The sequence below is a fragment of the Ictidomys tridecemlineatus genome, chromosome 9, assembly GCF_052094955.1.
Source record: "Ictidomys tridecemlineatus isolate mIctTri1 chromosome 9, mIctTri1.hap1, whole genome shotgun sequence".
NCBI classification, from domain to species: Eukaryota; Metazoa; Chordata; class Mammalia; order Rodentia; family Sciuridae; genus Ictidomys; species Ictidomys tridecemlineatus.
In genome coordinates, this window is record NC_135485.1 from 87,338,105 (window position 1) to 87,357,886 (window position 19,782).

Sequence of the window (19,782 nt, forward strand, 5' to 3'; positions counted from 1 at the left end):
TGCTTTTTTCTTTCTCTTCTGGCTTTGTGGATAGTTTTCCCAGAGTGGAAGAAGATTTTGGTTTTAGTTTTAATTTTTATGACAGGCACTAGATATTTGGCAGTTTGTGAACTGTATGGACCAGATGAAGATTGTGGAAAACAAGAGTCAGATAAGAGACACTGAAATACTATAAAGCTTGCCTATAGCTTTACATTCTTTTGGAATACTAGCTGGATATACCATCCCCTCTAAATTAAAGGTTTACTATTGAATAAGCAAGGGTAGCATGTCTTCAAATATTCTGCCAGCAATACTATATGGCCATAATAATAACAGAAGCAAGAAAGTTGCTTGCATATCTTTCACTTAAAAATCTCTCCTCTCCATCATTTTCACTTAAAAATCAACTGGATTCAAATAAAAATCCAGTTGCATAAAATAGTTCTTTTGAGACTGATAAATCTTTCCATTTTTTTGTAGTTCTTAGGATTCATTCCAAATAAATGAATTACTGGCCTGCATGGGATTGAAAAAACTCTTTTTTTAAAAAATGTTTTGATTATTTGGGTACCCAGAAAAAAAGTTTGATGAAAATGGAAGAAGGAATGTGAGAATCTGAGGTACTTTTCTCTTTCACAGCACCACCCTCCTTTTTTCTTCTGTCCCTACTCCCTCTCCCTAAGTTACATCTCTTATACCTCCCAGACGCATAATGTCTTCAAGGAAGGTTTGGTAGAGGCCATAATCTTTTGCCAGGGTGAGTTACCTTCAGTAGTGGATTTCCTGGTAAAGATAACTCAGGCACAATTTTCTTTAACTGGCAATGAATGCTTTTTCCTGTTTGAGAACACAGGTTTATGTGCCTCATAGTCTATCCCACCTCAAAGAATGCCTTCTATCCATATATCATGTAGCTTAGAATGTTGTAACCATAAGAAGACTTCATCAGGGGCTAGTGGAGAGCTTACATTGAATCCTATAGGAAATCAATTGGATGGAAGGAAACTGCTGCGGTCACTTGGGAGAAAGCAAACCAAAGGTTCAGCTGATGCCAATTAACATGGGAAAGGAAAGCCAAGTGGCATGTAATTCTCACTTACCTTGTGTCAAAGTGAAGGAAACTCTTTTTCTAGTGGGATTGCCAAAAAAGTCGATGCTATTGAGAAGATCTCCAGCTTTTCTGCCATATTACTCATATAGCCTACTTTTCCCTGTTCTACAGAAATTTCTCAAAGTATTCTGCAGCATATTTCCATTTATAGCATCACAATTGGAAGCTGTCTACTGTCTAAAATTCTCCAATTAGAAGTTACTTGGAATTCTGAAATAAGCACACTTTTCTCTTTAATAGAAAAGTGCATTGGGGTCCAGCGAATTATATCAAGGGATACGACATAAAGGAGTGGTGTTCAAAAGAAACTATCACCACTGCCCCACAATCATAGAAGATATGGGAGCATTAGAAACCCAGAAGGAAGGGTTGCTAACAGTTTTACTTGAGGCCTTTTCACTGAAAGAGCTGTTGGAATTTGTAGCCAGTTGAGCCCCTTTCAAAAATCTAGTGATTTTGTAAGAAAAAATAGCATTAGTAACATCTAAGAAATGGTACTACTATAAGATATGTTAAACATTTGTGTTTGGAGGAGGATATTTTACATGCTTTACCAAAAGGTGAAAAATAGTTACATTTCAAATTTTCTATTCCAATTCTTGCTACTTTGAGAAAAGGAAATTTAATATCATCATTGATTATTCACTCAAAACTTAAATATTTCGAAATGACAGTATGTCTACTAATTACTCTTTGTACAATTTGTAAGCTTATATTCAATAACTTATTGTGAATAATGCAACTCTATTCAGTTAATTCTACAATGCCAAGCAACAAAATGCTATTCTAAAATTTGCGGGTTCCCCTAAGCAATGCTGCACTTAATATTCTAACTGTATTTTAATAAAGCTGTATAGCACATGTATTCTACTGTGCCTGGTGTATATATAAGGCCTGCTATTTAAAAACACACATGTCTTCTAGCAGTTTAGCATGACAGTATCCACAATATAAATAGCTCTAATTTATAATCCAATATAAAATATAAAATCACATAAGTCAATGAAAATACAATGTAGCAGCAGAGGATTAAAATCAAGCAATCTATATCTGAAATTGAAATTCTCTTTGATATTCATTAAATGAAAAGACAAAAAGTATTTAAATTAATACTATCACTCTCATTAACTTTTATATAGAAAATCATGAAATATTTTTGTTACATAAACTTGTTTTATATTCAAATATAATACTTTTCAGAATCAAATAGCTAGTAAAAATAGTGGAATGAGTGGAACAAACTGAGATGGTTGCAAATGATCCAGTATGTATGGTTACCCTATGTTTTGTTTAATAACTTTTCATCAATTAAAAATAATCAGGCTAATATTAACCATTTATTCTTTGTTAAAACTTAATCAGGTAAAATAAATAAGATGATTTAAAATTTATTCATTCTAAAGTGTTGTCTGTGACAAAATTCAAGCATATTTTACATAATACAATTAAAAGGGGTTTTCCCTTTGATTGACAGAATTGGGATTAATTTATTGAAATTTCTGTGTATTTAATATGATAGATGATCATGGCACAATCAAATTGCATTGCATTTTAGATTCATTAAATTTACATGGCCCAGAAGTCAGACTGATAAATTTTATTCATGAAAATCCTTTTTAACCAGTTTTCCTTTATTTTTTTCTTGGGAAATCCCAACAGAGGATTGAAAATTTAAGTGGTACATTACTACAAAATGCAGAAACTTCATATATTTTCACATCAACTCCTTGCCATTGGAAGAGAAGTAAATTTTAAAAGCAATTTCAGATCAAGCTTTTTGCACACTGCATAATTATAGAGTATTTCCCATGTGGGTGAAAGTAAAGGCCCTGGTATGGAGAGCCCATGTGACTGAAACCAGATTTCAAAGTTACTCCTTTTAGGAGATCCAAGAGAGTCACATGGCCTAGATAGGAAAATGGTGTGAAGTAAACACTTTTTTGTAGAAAGCAATTGAAATAGTTGGGCTGCTTATTACAGCACCTAATGAGTGTACCACTTTAAAAGGGCCATAAATATTTTACATGACTCAAAAATTCTAAGTAACACTGTTCCTGTATATTGTTAGTTATTTTATACACACACTTTAGCGATTTTGTGGGTTTCGTTCTAGATCATTGCAATGAAGCAAGTAACATGAATTTTTTGGTCTCCCAGTGCATTTAAAAATTATGTTTACCTTTCATTGTGGTCAATTGAGTGTTCAATGACATTATCTAAAAAACAGTGTGTGTACTTTAATTTAAAAATAATTTATTTCTAAAAATGCTAACTATCATTTGAGCTATTGGAAAAATGGCATGGATAGATTTGCTTAACATAGGGCTGCCACAAAAATGCAATTTGTAAAAACCACATTATCTATGAAGCACAAAATAGCAAAACACAATAAAGCAAGGTATGTTTGTATATCCAAAAGTACTTAGTTTTAAAAAAAGAAACTTTCATATTTTATTACATTAAAAGTAATGACAGAAAACATGAAAATATATTTTTATTTTTATTTGCACTCCATTTTACTGCATTCTACTCTCTTTCCGTTTCTTTATTATGTCTTACAATGCACAGCATATATGATCTGCACCGTGATGAATCCATATCTTGTTTCACCGGATTCCTATTGTTGTGCATGGCTGCCTTTAACACATGAAGTAAATGTGCTGCAGTTGTATTGTAGAGTCTGCATATAACTATTAAAATTGTATTGGTTTATAATTGCAATTTTTTCTTACCAGGGAAATGATTCCAATTATTTAATGTTGGGAGCGGCAAATAAATGTATAATTTCATAATTCTACTTTTCAGACTTTTATTTCCAGCCAGCCCAAAGTCCGAGGGTTGCTTATTCCTTCCATACATAGGCTGCTGGTGAGAAGTTTACATAGAGATTTTGTGAACTTTTTCACTAAAACTTACAAAAATGCCAGCCATGCTAAAGAAAATAAAAAGGAAGCTAGAAAACAGATGGAGTTAAATTCTTTTATAATATGTAGCTTATGATTGGCTGAAAAACATCCAAGATCCCTTAAGAACAAAACAGTAGACTGTGCTCAAGATTGACCATAAAAGAGAAAACCAAGGAAGAGATGGAGGAGAAAATTAGGGAAATGAAAACATGTTGCCCCAAAACTTCTCTTTGTCAAAAATTATCTCCGCTGTGGGGCTAGTGGTTTCCCTTTCTCAAGAAAAGTAAGAAAGAAGGATTTCACATGATATTGAAAATTGCTCCTGAAAACTTTAACCATATTTTATCAAATCAAGAAATTTAAGCACTCAATAAAGGCAGAAATATCTAGTTTTTACATGATTTTGAATATAGGTAAGAGACAAATGATCATACCAACAGTATCGTGGAAACATCTACTTACCAAGACTTTCTCTTGTACATTAAGTTTTAGATAATTTATACCAGATTGCACAGTACCCAGAAACAGGCAAAATATTACTAATGTTAAAAATTCATGGGGATTATAATAGATTTTTTAAATAAAATTTTTCCTACATGGATTGATATTATTATACAATATGAGTCTTCATATGTCATCTATGTCAAAACACTTTCTGAGGTGATTTTTTCTCATAAGCATGGACACAATTGCTTCTGCCAGATTTCCTCTGACTGGCCTTACAGTGTTTAGTGCCATTAACTTCTGGATGTTCAATGATCTTCCCCTGATCTGCTTATAGCAACATGGCACTTTTTAAACAAGGTGCAATTTCCCTAATAAGGACTTTGGTCTATGAAAATTTGTCCTGTTATAACAAGTTCTTACTGTTCTCAGCTCATCTGCTTGATGGAGATATTTGTATGATATTTATTAAGAAAGTTTATTTATGATACCAATGTATGCAATATGTTCTTAGATGAGCCAGACAGAATTTGGTGAAAATATATAGGAAGGCTGCTTGCCATGGTGTCTTCAAACAATGTGGCACAGAGGTAAAGTTCACATTTTAGATTGCATGTTTTCAAAACTTAATTATATAAAACATTTAATACACACGATATATACAAACACATTCAAGTCCACAGACATACCTCTTTACAAATGGAAGAGAGAAATAGAAGACCTTAGAAATGAATGACAAAATTATATTTCTAGAATAGGATTACATTAAGTGAATTTGCATTTTAATAATCTGTTTTGCTAACTATAGCTAGATGGTCTCATGACTTAAGAGAAAATATTCAGAAAGAGGGCCAAAGTTTATGGAAATATATATATTCCTTCATTAGATGCTGGGTATTTATTAATGATACTATATGACAGCATATTGCCCATTCTCTTTTTCGGCTTTCACTTATTAGTTCTGTCAAACTCTAATCCTCTGGGACTGACTAGGGATAACTACTTTAAACAGAATGTTGCTTATGAACTTCAAATTATGTTATATTATCCAGAAAGAAGCTCCTTAATCATGCTATAATTATGCTTTTTTAAATTCAAAACTGTTAAAGAATCATGTCTTTATCTTAACAAATGTCTTAATTAGTTTAAAAAGTTCTTCATTAAAAAATAGCCAATTAATCTAGCTATTTGGAAATATATATTTAGTTTATTATTTCTGCCACTAAATTCCACCTCTATAAAGAAAATATATAATGAAAAGTTGCTGAAGTTTTTACTATTAAAATAACACTTAAAATCTTCTCGTGATTTGACAGAAGGCTATGTACTTTGGAGAACAAACTTTAGTTAATGAAAATTGTCTCATTAACCTTGAAGAGACATTTGAAAACATGGTAATAAAAACAACTATCAGCTCTTGTATATGAATAGCATGCTTATTTGCATATATTTTATGGTATTTAAGATAAGTTTTTAACATTTAATCCCAATTGTTAACATGACAAGGTTATCATAATTGTTCTATCATCTGTTCACTTACTTCATCACAGGGTTTGTGCACTAATTTATAGCTGCTTAGAAAAAATCAGAATTTGTAACTAGCCAAATTAGATTTAAAGTTATGATTGTATGAATTGATTTATATATATGTTTTTATTTCTTCATGTTAATATATGTCTTTTTGAGATTAGATACTGGTAAGTGATTTTTAAAACTCCAATAACATATAGAATATGTAATATTGTGGAACCTGAGAGTTATAAAGCCTTCCTTGTCCTCTCTGCACCAAAACTGTACAAAAGGCAGTGCTGACAGTTTACGTATAGTATGCTCACTAAGAGAGATAATATGGCACAATTGTCATCGTCTTTTGAGTCAGAAATTCAGTTTCCACTCTTCAATCCCAACCCTCTATTGTAAAAAATAGTGTTTTTCTATTCTTGAACAGCATATTTTCATAAATGCTGATTTTCCCCTCATTTATCATTTCACATGTATATCTGTAACTTCTAAATAAGAAGGTCAATTATATTTTGAGGTAATTTCAGGGGCTATATTTTTACAGACTGATAGCTGATTTCGTTTATTAATATTAATTTTTTATTAGTTCTTTTTAGTTATACATGAGAGTAGAATGTATTTTGATATGTTATAAATAAGTGGAGAATAACTTCCCATTATTGTCGTTGTACATGATGTGGAATTACAGTGGTTGTGTATTCATATGTGAACATAGGAAAGTCATGTTCAATTCATTCTACTATCTATCCGATGATTTCAATATGCTAATCCAAGTTAGTCCAGTCATTCTCTTTTAATATTTTGAAATTAAGATTAAATTATTCTATTTCCTCCACACTGAATAGTGAAAAGATTCAATTACAGTTTGGTCTTACGTAAATAAAGCTAACAGAGCCAGTCTTTAGACATACATAAAAAAGAAAAAAATTGAAGTTCAGAAAGAAAAAGAACATGTTGCCTGAGTCCTAGATATTGTTCTTACTCAACCAAGTGTTTATTCTATTATGATGACATAAATTTTAATTATACAGTTACTTTGTAAATGAGTTACATTTCTTTTTCTCATACCAATTTTTGAGTGTTTATAGAGATATAATTCATAGGTCATAAAATCCACTTTTGTAATAAAATTAAATGTTTTTGCATATCCTCAGCATTATGTATCATTATACCATTTAAGAATATTTGTATCTTACATAAGGAAACTTAATGACCTATACCATCCCTCCTCATTTACTTTTATATGTCTTTAGGAAGCCACTAACATGCTTTGTTCTTATATATGTTTGCCATTCTGGACATTGCATCTTGCACCACATATAAGAATTGTCACTAGTTGTTTTAATTTAAAATTATATTTTCAAACATAACTCAGTTTATGATATGAAAGTAATTCATATTTTTATTGCCAAATAGTAGTTTATTAAATGAATAAACCATATTTTCTTTCCTCATTCATCCAGTGATCGACATTTCCATTAGTTCCACATTTTGGCTATGGTAAATAATGATTTTATGTATATTTTTGTCATTGTTCATTTTTAAATTTATTAGTAAAAATTTCAATCACTGAAAACGCAGCTCATAAGAAGGAGGAATTGACATCTTTATGTTAAAATATATGATCAGTTTTATTGGCTTAATATATATCAGTTATCCTACCATAAATGCAGATGCAGTCTGTACATTTATTTTTTTCTGGTGTTCTTATTAGTGCATTATATTTATACATAATAGTGGGGTTCATTGTGACATATTCATACACTCATATTACATAATATGCTCCATTTTATTCCCTCTCTTCTCTCCCCCTGATACACATCTTCTACTCTACTGGTTGTCCTTCTACTTATTTATTTTCAATGTGTACATTATAATTGTATATTTAAGAGGGATTCATTGTAGTATACTCATATATGCACATAGAATATTTTGTGGATTTTATTTCCCTGTTCTTACCTGTGTTCATCTTTCTCCCTCTTCCTCAATCCCCTTTCTCTACTATCCATCCATTTTCACAACATTTCATTTAAAAAAATTCTTATTTCTCTCTAAGTTCTGCATATTACAGAAAGTATTCAAATCTTTACTTTCTGAGTCTGTGAGTCTGGTTTATTCAACCCAGTATTACGTTCTTCAGTTTCATTCGTTTACTGGTGAATGATATAATTTCATTCTTCTTTATGGATAAATAGAATTCTATTATATACCTATATTACATTCTCTTTATCCATTCATCATTTATAGATACTTAAGCTGCTTACATTATTTGGTTATTGTGGGGACTGTGCTACAATAAGCATTAGAATGTGGGTATCACTATAGTATGCTGATTTGGATGAATATCAAGGAATAGAATTCCTGTGTCAAAGAGTGTTTTCATTTTCAGTCTTTTGAGGCACTGCAATAGTGAGTTCTAGAGTGTTTATACTAATTTGCTGTCACACCTACAATATCTAAGTCTTCTTTTTCCATCACATCCTTGACAGCATTTATTAGTATTTATATTATTCATGTATATCACTGTAACTGGGATGAACTCTCAGAGAAGCTTTTATTTGTACTTCGCTGATTGCTCAGGATACTGAACATTTTTTAATGTGTTTGTTGGCCATTTACATTTCTTCTATTCAGAAAATTTTGCTTTGTTCTGTAAAGGTCGGGCGAACGTCGGAGGAAAAGACCACCAAGAGACTGTCTCATGCAACAGCAAAGGGTTTATTGGGGGTCCAGCATGCTGGGGCTCAGAGCTCACTTCAGTGGAGCAGAGAACAAAGAGCCCTGAGAACCACTTAAGCAGAGCTTATATACATTCTTTGGAAAGGGCCGGGACTTTACATACATCATAGCATCCCTTAGCAAATCATCACATACCATGGGAAAATCAAATAACAACTTGAAAACATGATTAGCACATTCACTGGCGGGAACCAGTTGGGTAGGGGTGATTGGTCAGTACTAAGAAGGGTATGCATTCAAACTGATTGGTTTAAGCCCTGAGGTGTGTACGCGCTGTACTGCACGGTTTCTGGGAGGGGTTGTTTTTACAGAGCAACCAGATGGTCAGGGGAGATTTCAACATACATTCCAGTGGCTTTTCCGGGAGTTGGGCAGTTGTTTTAACTGCCACATGAATTTCAGGTTCCGAATGCAACTTAACAGAACTGAAAAACTTTACAGGACAAACCTTATCCTTTACATTTCAATTTCTTTATCCTTTCAGTTCATTTGCCATTTATTGATTGGATTATTTGCATTTTTTAGTGTTTACTTTTTTTGAGTCCCTTATATATTCTTGATATTAATCGTCTCTTAGAAGTGTGGCTGTCAAAGATTTTCTCCTATTTTATAGGCTCACTTTCCACACTCTTCATTGATTCATTTCCTTTGTAGAAGATTTTTTAATTTGATGCTACCCTCCCTATTGATTTCTGAGTTTTTTAAAGGAGGTTGGTGTCTCTGCTTATATGTTTTGAGTGTTGAGTTTATGCTTTCTCCTAGACGTTGCAAAGTTTTTGGTCTAATTTCTAAGTCTTTGTTCCACTTTTTGGTTGAATTATGTGCAGGTTAAAAACAAAGGATCTAGTTTCATTCTTCTACATATGGATACTCAGTTTTGAAAGCACTGATTATTCAAAAGGATGACATATCATACCCTCATATAAGAAATTTTGCTCCATTTTATTCTCTTTTCTCCACCCTATGTTTTTAGCACCTTTATCAACTATCAAATAACTACTTATGAGTGGATTTACCTCTGTTTATTCTATTCTATGGCATTGATCTTCATATCTGTTTTTATTTCAATATCATGCTGTTACTAATATGTTTATTACTATAGCTCTGTAATATAATTTATGGTAGGGTATTGTGATGATTCCAACCTTGTTGTTATTGTTCAGAATTCCTTTTGACATTCTGAATCCTTTATTCTTCCATATGAATTTAAAGACTTTTATCTCCAGTTCTGTGAAGAATGTCATTGGTATTTTGATGAGGGTTACACTGAATCTGTAGATAACTTTTGTAGTACAATCATTTATGTGCTATTATTTTAATATGTGGATGTATTTTTTTTGTTGCTCTTGGAATCTAACGAGGAGTGTCATTGCTAGATCAAATAGTAATGCAACATGAGGTTTTGAGAAAATATCAGACTTCCAAAATGTCTAAATTAGTATATGTTATCACAAACAGCATATTAATTTTCTAACTTCCCTGCAAGTATCTCACCATCCTTGTTTTTATCTTTATTTTTGATTATAGTCAGCATACTGCGTGAAGTGGTATCTCATTATGACTTTGACTTGCATTTCCTTAGTGGTTAATGATGTTGAACATCTCTCATGTGATTAAATTATTAACCTTTCCATATCTTTGAAAAATGTGTATTCACTGCCCATTTTTGAATCATGTATTTGTCCTTTAGTTGTTGACACGAGTAGGAGACTGCGGCGAGGTCCCGCGATCGCTCCCGGGTGGTCCTGGAGTCAGGATCCTCTCTGCCCCAGGTAACCGCTCCCGGCTGACGATCCGTGTCTTGAAGAAAGAAGCCGCCGCACACGATATGCCTTTTCGAATGTTCGGTTTATTCACACCAGGTTCATCACATCACACGAGGCACAGGAACAGAGACTGGCGGGACTCAGTTCGCTCGATGTTGACCCACCGACATAGTGGGTCTGAACTGGCCAAAGAGCTCAGCCTTCCTGGCCTTTAAATACTATAGCTGTTTACAACACTTCAAACCAAAAACATGTTTATGTCATAACTTCTATTTCTTATCCTATCTTAACAGATTGTGTCTATATTGCATCACATCTTGCTTACATCTTGCTTATCTAAACTATCACACTTGTTTTGTGCTAAAATACATCAAAACATGTTTACCTTATATCCTTATCTATTTCATACATTTTTCTAGCTTAGGCACCTTTCTTCATCCAAACATGTTTACTTCAAACTCTCCTGTCATTTGTTTATTTCAAATTCTCCTGTCAGTTGTTTTATATAGATTTGTGTATATGGAGAGAGACATTTGTGTGTGTGTGTGTGTGTATATATATATATATATATATAGAGAGAGAGAGAGAGAGAGAGGGAGAGAGAGAGAGAGACCTAAGAAGTAGCTTACTAGAAGTTCATCTACCTAGTGTCTACTTATCTTTTTGATGAATCATAAATGTAAGTCTCTAAACAGAATATAAAATATAAATGTCTTTTTTATGATTTGAGGAGTTCTATTTTTTTTTGACAGTGTCTCTTTTGAGACATCAAAGTTTTTAATTTTGATAATGTCAAATTTGTTTCAAAATTTCATAAGCTTTCAGTGTCCGGTTTAAAAAGTATTAATACAAGATCACAAGTATTTACCCTGATATAAGACATTTATCATTTTAGATCTTTATATTTCTGTCTTTGATTAATTCTGAGTTAATTTCTATATATGCTCTAAAACAAAGCTCCCCTCAGTTGTCCTTCTTTTCTTCCTTTTTTTTCCATCTTTCTTCCCTTCTTTCCTTCCTTCCTCTCTCCCTCCCTTCCTCTCTCATTGTCTTCTTTCCTGCTTTTCACATAGGGAATGGTATCCAGAGCCCTCCAAACTCTACCAGTAGTTACACGCCCAGCCTTCTCCTTCCTTACTTCTTTTATATATAGACATTCAGATGTTCCAGTACAATTTGATGAAAAGCTTTTTATTTTTCAAACAATGTCATCTTAGGTAAATTTTAACTAATTCAAAGGTCAAAGGTTTATGTCTAAACGTTTAATCCTATTGTGTTGATCTGTTTGTCTCTGTTTCACATATCTGTCTTTGATTCCTTGGGTAAATCCCCTCTGGTCATGACATCTGATCCTTTTTATCTGCAGATGAATTTGTTTTGTTAGTATGGGGAGTTTTTGTTTCTATGTCCATAAGAAATATTTCTCTATAGTTTTCTATTACATTTTGTCAAGTTTTGGCATTTGTGTGATAGTAACAAGATGAGTTAGAAATGTTTCTTTGTAGTCTCTTTTTTTGGAAAAGTTCTAAAGAATTGGTACAAAGTTTTTCTTAAAGATTTTGTAGGAGGGGCTGGGGATGTGGCTCAAGCGGTAGCGCGCTCACCTGGCATGCGTGGGGCCCGGGTTCGATCCTCAGCACCACATACCAACAATGATGTTGTGTCCACCGAGAACTAAAAAATAAATATGAAAAATTCTCTCTCTCTCTCTCTCTCTCTCTCTCTCTCTCTCTCTCTTAAAAAAAAAAGATTTTGTAGGATTTATCAATGAAGCTGTCTGGGCTTCTTTGCAAGAAGCTTTTTGTTTATTAATTCAATCTCTGTAAGTGTTGATGATCTCTTTATGTTTTTCACGTATTCACACACTGTTGGTAGATTGTGATTTTTCTAGTATTTTGACCATTTCATCTGTTATTTAATTATTGGCATGCAACTGCTCATAATGTTCCCCTACCATCATGTTTATTTCTGTAAGGCTAGAAGATTCATGTCACTTTCTTCATTTGTTTAGTGATTTGAGTCATTTTTATTTTTTCCTTCATTAGTTTATGTAAATACTTATATATTTTTTATATTTTCAAAATTTACCTTCACCTTCTTAATTTTTAAAACTTTCTCCTACTGTCTATTTTATAGACTTCCGGTTTATTCTTTTAAATATTTCCTTCTTGCTTTGTGTTTTATTTTCTCCATTCCCTCACCCTCTTTGTCTTTGGATAGAAGACTAGTTAAAACATATTAAATATTTTACCTATGTTGTTTTTATTTTTTGTGTTATTAGATATAAAATCTAAGATAGATCACATACAAGACAAGTGCTCTACCACTGAGCCATATCCAAAGATTTAAAATATGTATTATTTTTAAAATAGGGGTATAGAGCCATAAATTTCCCTGTAAGTCTTGCTTTACTCCATCTGATAAGTTTAGAATAATCTTCATTTGCATCCACTCAAAATATTTTTAATTTTCTTTATAGATTCTTTATTGGCCACTTATGAGCTTGTGTAACTATACAAGTATTCAATCATGTAAATTTCTCTCTGTTATAAGTTTCTAATTTTTTTTTAGAAAACATCCCTCTTGATATTTGTACCTTTTTTTCATTGTTTATTCCCATTTGCTATTATTGATATACTTGAATTTGTATCTGTGTCTTTTATCTATGCATGTTTATTTTCTGTTCCCTTATTCCTCATTCACTGTTGTATATTCCATCACATAGATATTGTATAATCTAATATTTTTTATTTATTCATTTTTACTGTATATTATTATTTCCTTTATGGTCACTCCAGGGCTTACAATATATATCTTAACAGAATCTATTTTAGATTTCAGTAAAAAAACAATTAAAATGATTCCTCTCTTTAACTGAGTTCTCTCTTCTTCTGTGTTTTAATTTTGTTATATTTATTACACCTATATATTATATTCCAACAGTACATCATACAGAATCGTTACTTTATATAAAATTATATCTGAATAAAATTTAGAGAAAAAAAACAGCAATACATATTTATAGATTTTGTTACCCTAGTCTTATTATTTAATATTATGATTTTCTTTATATGATTTTGTGGATTTAGTTAGTGTGTGGTGTTATTTCTTTTTCTTCATTAAAATTTTGGTTGTTTTCATGTGTGTTACATTTCTTTTTTAAAATATTTTTGAAGTTTAACTATACTTATAATTATCACATTTTAATATTTTTTTCTATAGAAATTTTCCATTTTAAAAATTTATTTATTTATTTTTAAAGAGAGATTTTTAATATATTTTTTTTCAGTTTTCGATGGACACAACATCTTTATTTTATGTGGTGCTGAGGATCAAAGCCAGTGCCCCACGCATGCCAGGGGAGCGCATTACCGCTTGAGCCACATCCCCAGCCCAAATTTTCCATTTTTAGTCTTTAAACTTTTCATTCCAATCTGTATTGCCACCCTTAAGCTTGTAGAGTCCATTTTTTCATGAGTTGTGTACTTTCCTTTTTCTTGTTTAGTCTTTGTGTACTAAAAATGTTATTTTAGTGACTTCCAATGAAATTCAGTGTGGAGGGTAAACTATTTGAATCCCTATGTGGATGGAAATTTAGTAATGGTTATTTAACCGCTTGTCATTTGCGCTCTGTTCACATCCTCTTTCCTCTCCTACCTTTTCTTCCTCTTCCCATCCCCCACCTACTGCTCCCTTCCCTCTGTTGATATTTCTTCAATTTACTCCAAATTTATTTCTTTTATATTAGTTTCTTATGGATGCACACAATGGTGAGATTCACAGACATAGTCATATATGTGCATAGGAATATTCTGTCAGGTTCACTCCAATGTCTTTCCTTTTCCCATTCCCCCTCTTTTCCCTTTATTTCCCTTTGTCTACTCCACTGAAATTCTATTCCCCCCATCCATCCACTATTGTGTGTTATCTTCCACATATAAAAGAAAACATTTGACCTTTGTTTTCTTGGGATTGGCTTATTTCATTTGACATGATAATCTCTAGATCCATTTCTTTACTGGCAAATTCTTTATGGCAGAGTAAATGTGTCTGTGTGTATGTGTGTGTGTATGTACATATACATATTATATATATAAGAAAATATTATAAATAATATTTTATATTTATGATATTACATATATAATATTTTCTTTGCCCATTCATATGTTGAGAGGCACCTATGTTGGTTCCATAGCTTAGCTAACTTAAAATGTGCTGCTATAAACATTTGATCTGGCTGCAGCACTGTAGTTTGCTAATTTTAACTCCTTTGGATATATATTGAGCAGTGGGATAACTTGGTTATATGGTGGTTCCATGTCTAGATTTTTTAGGGATCTCCATACTTCTTTCCAGAGTGGTGGCACCAATTTGCAGTCCCAAAGCAATGTATGAGTGTATCTTTTTCCTTACAACTTGACTAATATTATTCACTTGTATTCTTGATAATTGCCATTCTGGTTGGATCAAGGTGAAATCTCAGTGTACTTTTAATTTGCATTTCTCTAATTACTGGAGATGGCGAACAATTTTTCATATATTTGTTGTATATTAGTTGCCAATTATTCTTTTTCTTTTGAGAAGCATCTGTAGTGGAATGAAATTTAACCTCTATGTCTCACCCTGCACAAAACTAAACTCATAGTGGATCAAAGCTCTTATAATTAGACCAGAAACATTGTAACCACTAGAAGAAAATGTAGGCCCAACATTCTAACATGTCATTGTAGGAATCTACTTTCTTAACAAGACTCTTAAAGCACAAGAAGTAAAATCCAAAATCAATAAATAGGATTGTATCAAACTAAAAAACCTCTTCACAGCAAAGAAAATAATCAAAATAATCAAAAGCAAGAAGAGAGAGTCTATAGAATGGGAGAAAATCTTTGCCACCTGCACTTTAGATAGGTCATTATTCTCCAAGATATACAAAGAACTCAACAAGTTTACCACCAAATAAAACAAATAAACAAACAAAAAACAAACTATAAATAGACAAAGGAACTAATGTACATTTCTCTAATTGCTAGAGATAATGAACATATATTTGTTAACTGTTCATATTTCTTCTTTTGAGAAGTGTCTGTTTAGTTCCTTTTCCCACTTAAATCAACTTTTAATTACTATTTTTCTAATCTGGCAGTTATAACACAATTTTTTAATACCATTTAATTCCTTTTTAAAATTTTAATTAATTAATTAATTAATTTTGAGACTTGAGATTGAATTCAGGGTGCTCAACCACTGAAACACATTCCTAACCCTTTTAATTATTATTATTATTATTATTATTATTATTATTATTTTAAATTTTCAGACAAGTTTACATAGGGCTTTGCTAAATTGCAAAGACTGGCTTTGAACTTGTGACCCTCTTGCCTTAGCCTTGTGAGATACTGGGATTACAGGTGCATGCCACCATATCTGGCTTAATTACACTTTAATGCTTGCTTATTTTATTTTCTGAGGTTATGATCCAAATTATGTTTTTTTTAAATTGTGAAATGACTGATCATATCTTTATCCTTTATCTATTGATTGTTTAATTTTATTCCATTGATATGTTGTCACACATACTTTGGTTACCTAAACCATTTTCAATGTGTTCATTGAAAAAATAATTTTCTTATATTCAACTTGATGTTCACTTTCTAAAATACTCTATTATGGGGGCTGGGGATGTGGCTCAAGCGATAGCGCGCTCGCCTGGCATGCGTGCAGCCCGGGTTCGAGCCTCAGCACCACATACCAACAAAGATGTTGTGTCCGCCGAGAACTAAAAAATAAAAATATTAAAAATTCTCTCTCTCTCTCTCTCTCTCTCCTCTCTCCTCTCTCCTCTCTCACTCTTTCTTTAAAAAAATAAAATAAAATAAAATAAAATAAAATAAAATAAAATACTCTATTATGAAAACATACACAATTACAATATTACAATAATGTTTGTTTTCTTCTGTGACTAATTTTTTGTTGTTGTTTTCTACCAATTTTCTAATTTGACAAATATTTCCATCATGCATATTTTAAGTGATGATAATTTAAGATAAACTTAACACAATGTGGATCAAAGACTTAGGCATTATAATAGAGACCCTATGCCTACTAGAAGAAAAAGTAGGCCCAAATTTTTACTATGTCAGCCTAGGATCTGACTTCCTTAACAAGACCCCTAAAGCACAAGAAGTAAAATCAAAAATCAATAAATGGGATAATAAAAGCTTCTTCTCATCAAAAGAAACAAAAAATAATGTGAAGAGAGAGCCTACAGATTTGGAGAAAATCTTTACTACAAGCATCTCAGATACAGCATTGATTTCTAGGTTATATAAAGAACTCAAAAAACTTAACACCAAAAAAAAAAACAACAAATAACCCAATTAATAAACTGGTTAAGGAAGTGAACAGACACTTCACAGAAGAAGAAATGAAATTGATCAAAAAATACATGAAAAAATGTAACATCTCTAGCAGTTAGAGAATTGCAAATCAGAACTACTCTAAGAATTCATCTCACTCTAGTCAGAATAGCAATCATTAAGAATACAGGCAATAATAAATGCTGGTGAGATGTGGGGAAAAGTTACACTCATACATTGCCAGTGGGACTGCAAATTGGTGCAATCACTTTGGAAAGCAGTATGGATAGTCCTCAGAAAACCCAGAATGGAAACAGCATTTGACCCAGGTATCCCATTCCTAAGTCTTGTTTCCCAAAGGACTTAAAATCAACATACTACAGTGATGCAGCCATGTCAATGTCTATAGCAGCTCAATTCACAATAGCTAAACTAGGAACCTACCTAGGTGTCCTTCAATATATGAATGGATAAAGAAAATGTGGTATTTATATTCAATGGAATATTACTCATTTAAAGAAGAATTAAATTATGGTATTTGCCAGTAAATGGATGGAGCTGGAGAATATCATGCTAAGCAAAATTAGCCAATCCTAATAAACCAAAGGTTCAATGTCTTCTATCAGATGGTAATTTACAATAAGTTGGGATATTAAGGAAAAATGGAATTACTTTAGATTAGGTAGAGGGGAATGAATGGAGGGGAAGGGAGAGAACATGGGGATAGGAAGGATAGAATGACACAGACATTATGACCTTATGTACACATATGACTGCATGACCAATGTGATTCTATAATATGTACAAAAAAATGAGAAATTATACCCCATCTATGTATATCAAAGTGCATAAATGCATTCTACTGTCATGTACAACTAATTAAAACATACTTTTTTTTAAATCACAGTATTTACTACACAAACTAAGGTTGCTGTGACATTATTTAGCAGTATCATCTTATGGGATCACTGGTTTGTCATTGACACAAACATTGTTATGTGGCATATGATTTTATACATATATTATATATATACATATAATATATATGACTTTATATATATTATATATATTACATATATATAAAATATATATTACTTATATATCTTACTTTAAAGCCTGATTTTTAACCATTTCTTTATGTATTCATACACATTCCTATTTATACCCATTTTATTTATTACATCATTAATAACTTTTAAAGAACTTATAATCTAAATAGAGAATAGTTCTTACAGTTGTTGTTCAACTAATTTGAATGAGCTTATTATTTTGTTTCTAAACCTGTGTCTTCAGTTGGAGATAATTGGATGTCTAAACATAGTTTCTGAGTACAACAAGGTTATCTATGGCAAAGATAAATCATCTATTATGACAAAATTTCCATTACATCTGTATCAAGGTTAATGTTCTTTCCTCTTAAGGCTGATATATCAGGAATTATTTCCTGCCCCAATCTCCTTAAATATTTAAAGTTTATAACTGAATACCCAGCTATATTCATACCACATTCACATTTATCACATTTTCCAAATCAAGTAATATTTAGCACTTTCATGGAATAAATTTTTTCCTATGTAAAATGGATGACTAACTGTAGAGTTACTAAGCAACTACATTTAAAAAAAAAGATTCTATAATTAACACTATCAGTTCACTAAATGAGTGTTTTCAAGTATATGAGTAGAATTCTTAGTTGGCCAAAAGTTTTTTGGGGGGTTTTATTTCTGGTTTCTCAGAAAAGGAGACTTGATATGTAAGTGTGCCTATTTAAAAATATCTGAAGACTCAATTCATAAAACACAGAAGTTAGTATATGATTAACAGAGATATAAAAAGTATTGTCAAAAGTTAGAAAATTGTTTTATGAAATTATAGTTTTAAAAAACAGCAAATACATAACTGACACATGTTAATTTTGAAGATATGAAAATATAAAATGATTGCCAACAAAAGTTATGTGATTATTTGGTACCAGCATAAAGACTATTTCTATTCTAGTTTGCAATTAATGTGTATCTAAGTTCTGCTTGTTAGTACAAGATTAATTTGATGATGAGATAATACTTTATAATAAAAAATAAAAATTTAAATATATATTATTTACAGCTAGCTAATGTGGAGATGAATAATACCTCTGTATCCATATTTATGTGTTACAAGTAGCCAAGAATTCAGACAATCAAAATTTTTCTTTGTAAACAGTATACTTGTTTTGAGAAAAATCTATAAACATATATTAAAATTATTGTAAAATAGTCTTTCTCTTGACCAAAATATTTCAATATATAAAAGGCTGTAAAAAATGTTGGAAAATGTCCAAGAATACATCCTTTTAAAGTTTTCATGTATTCTGATAATCTATTTGATTAATCTCTTAAGCCTTTATTATTTCAAAAGCAATATTTAAAAGAGAAGTTATACTTCCATTGTAGGCTAGTCTGTACAATGTGATTACCACTAACCACGTGTGACCATTTCTATTCCAATTAATTAAAATTAAACATAATTTTAAATTCAGGTTCCAATTACAATAGCCAAATTGCAATAACTTAATAGACACATGTGAATGATGGCATTGGTCAGAGTTTATATAGGCTATTTCCTTTGCTATTTCCATTGTTATAGGAATTTCTGTTAGATGGTACTGCTTTAAAGTAACAAAATGCAGTGTTACATGGAAAAACTGGTAAAATGAATCATAAAAATGGTGATATAAGAAGACAGAATAATAAATTGCTTGAAAAGCCAGGCTTTAAGGTTGCATGTGAAACTTTTATTCTTGTTCCAGCATTTACTCAATGTAAAACCCTGGAAAATTTCCTGACTTCCCTAAACCTCAGTTTTCTCTCAACAAATGAGCTCCTCGTTTTTATTTAACACATCACTAACAGAGTTAATTAAATAATGTATACAGAGTTTTTAGTGAATCACATCCTTAATGAGTAGTTACTAAAGAG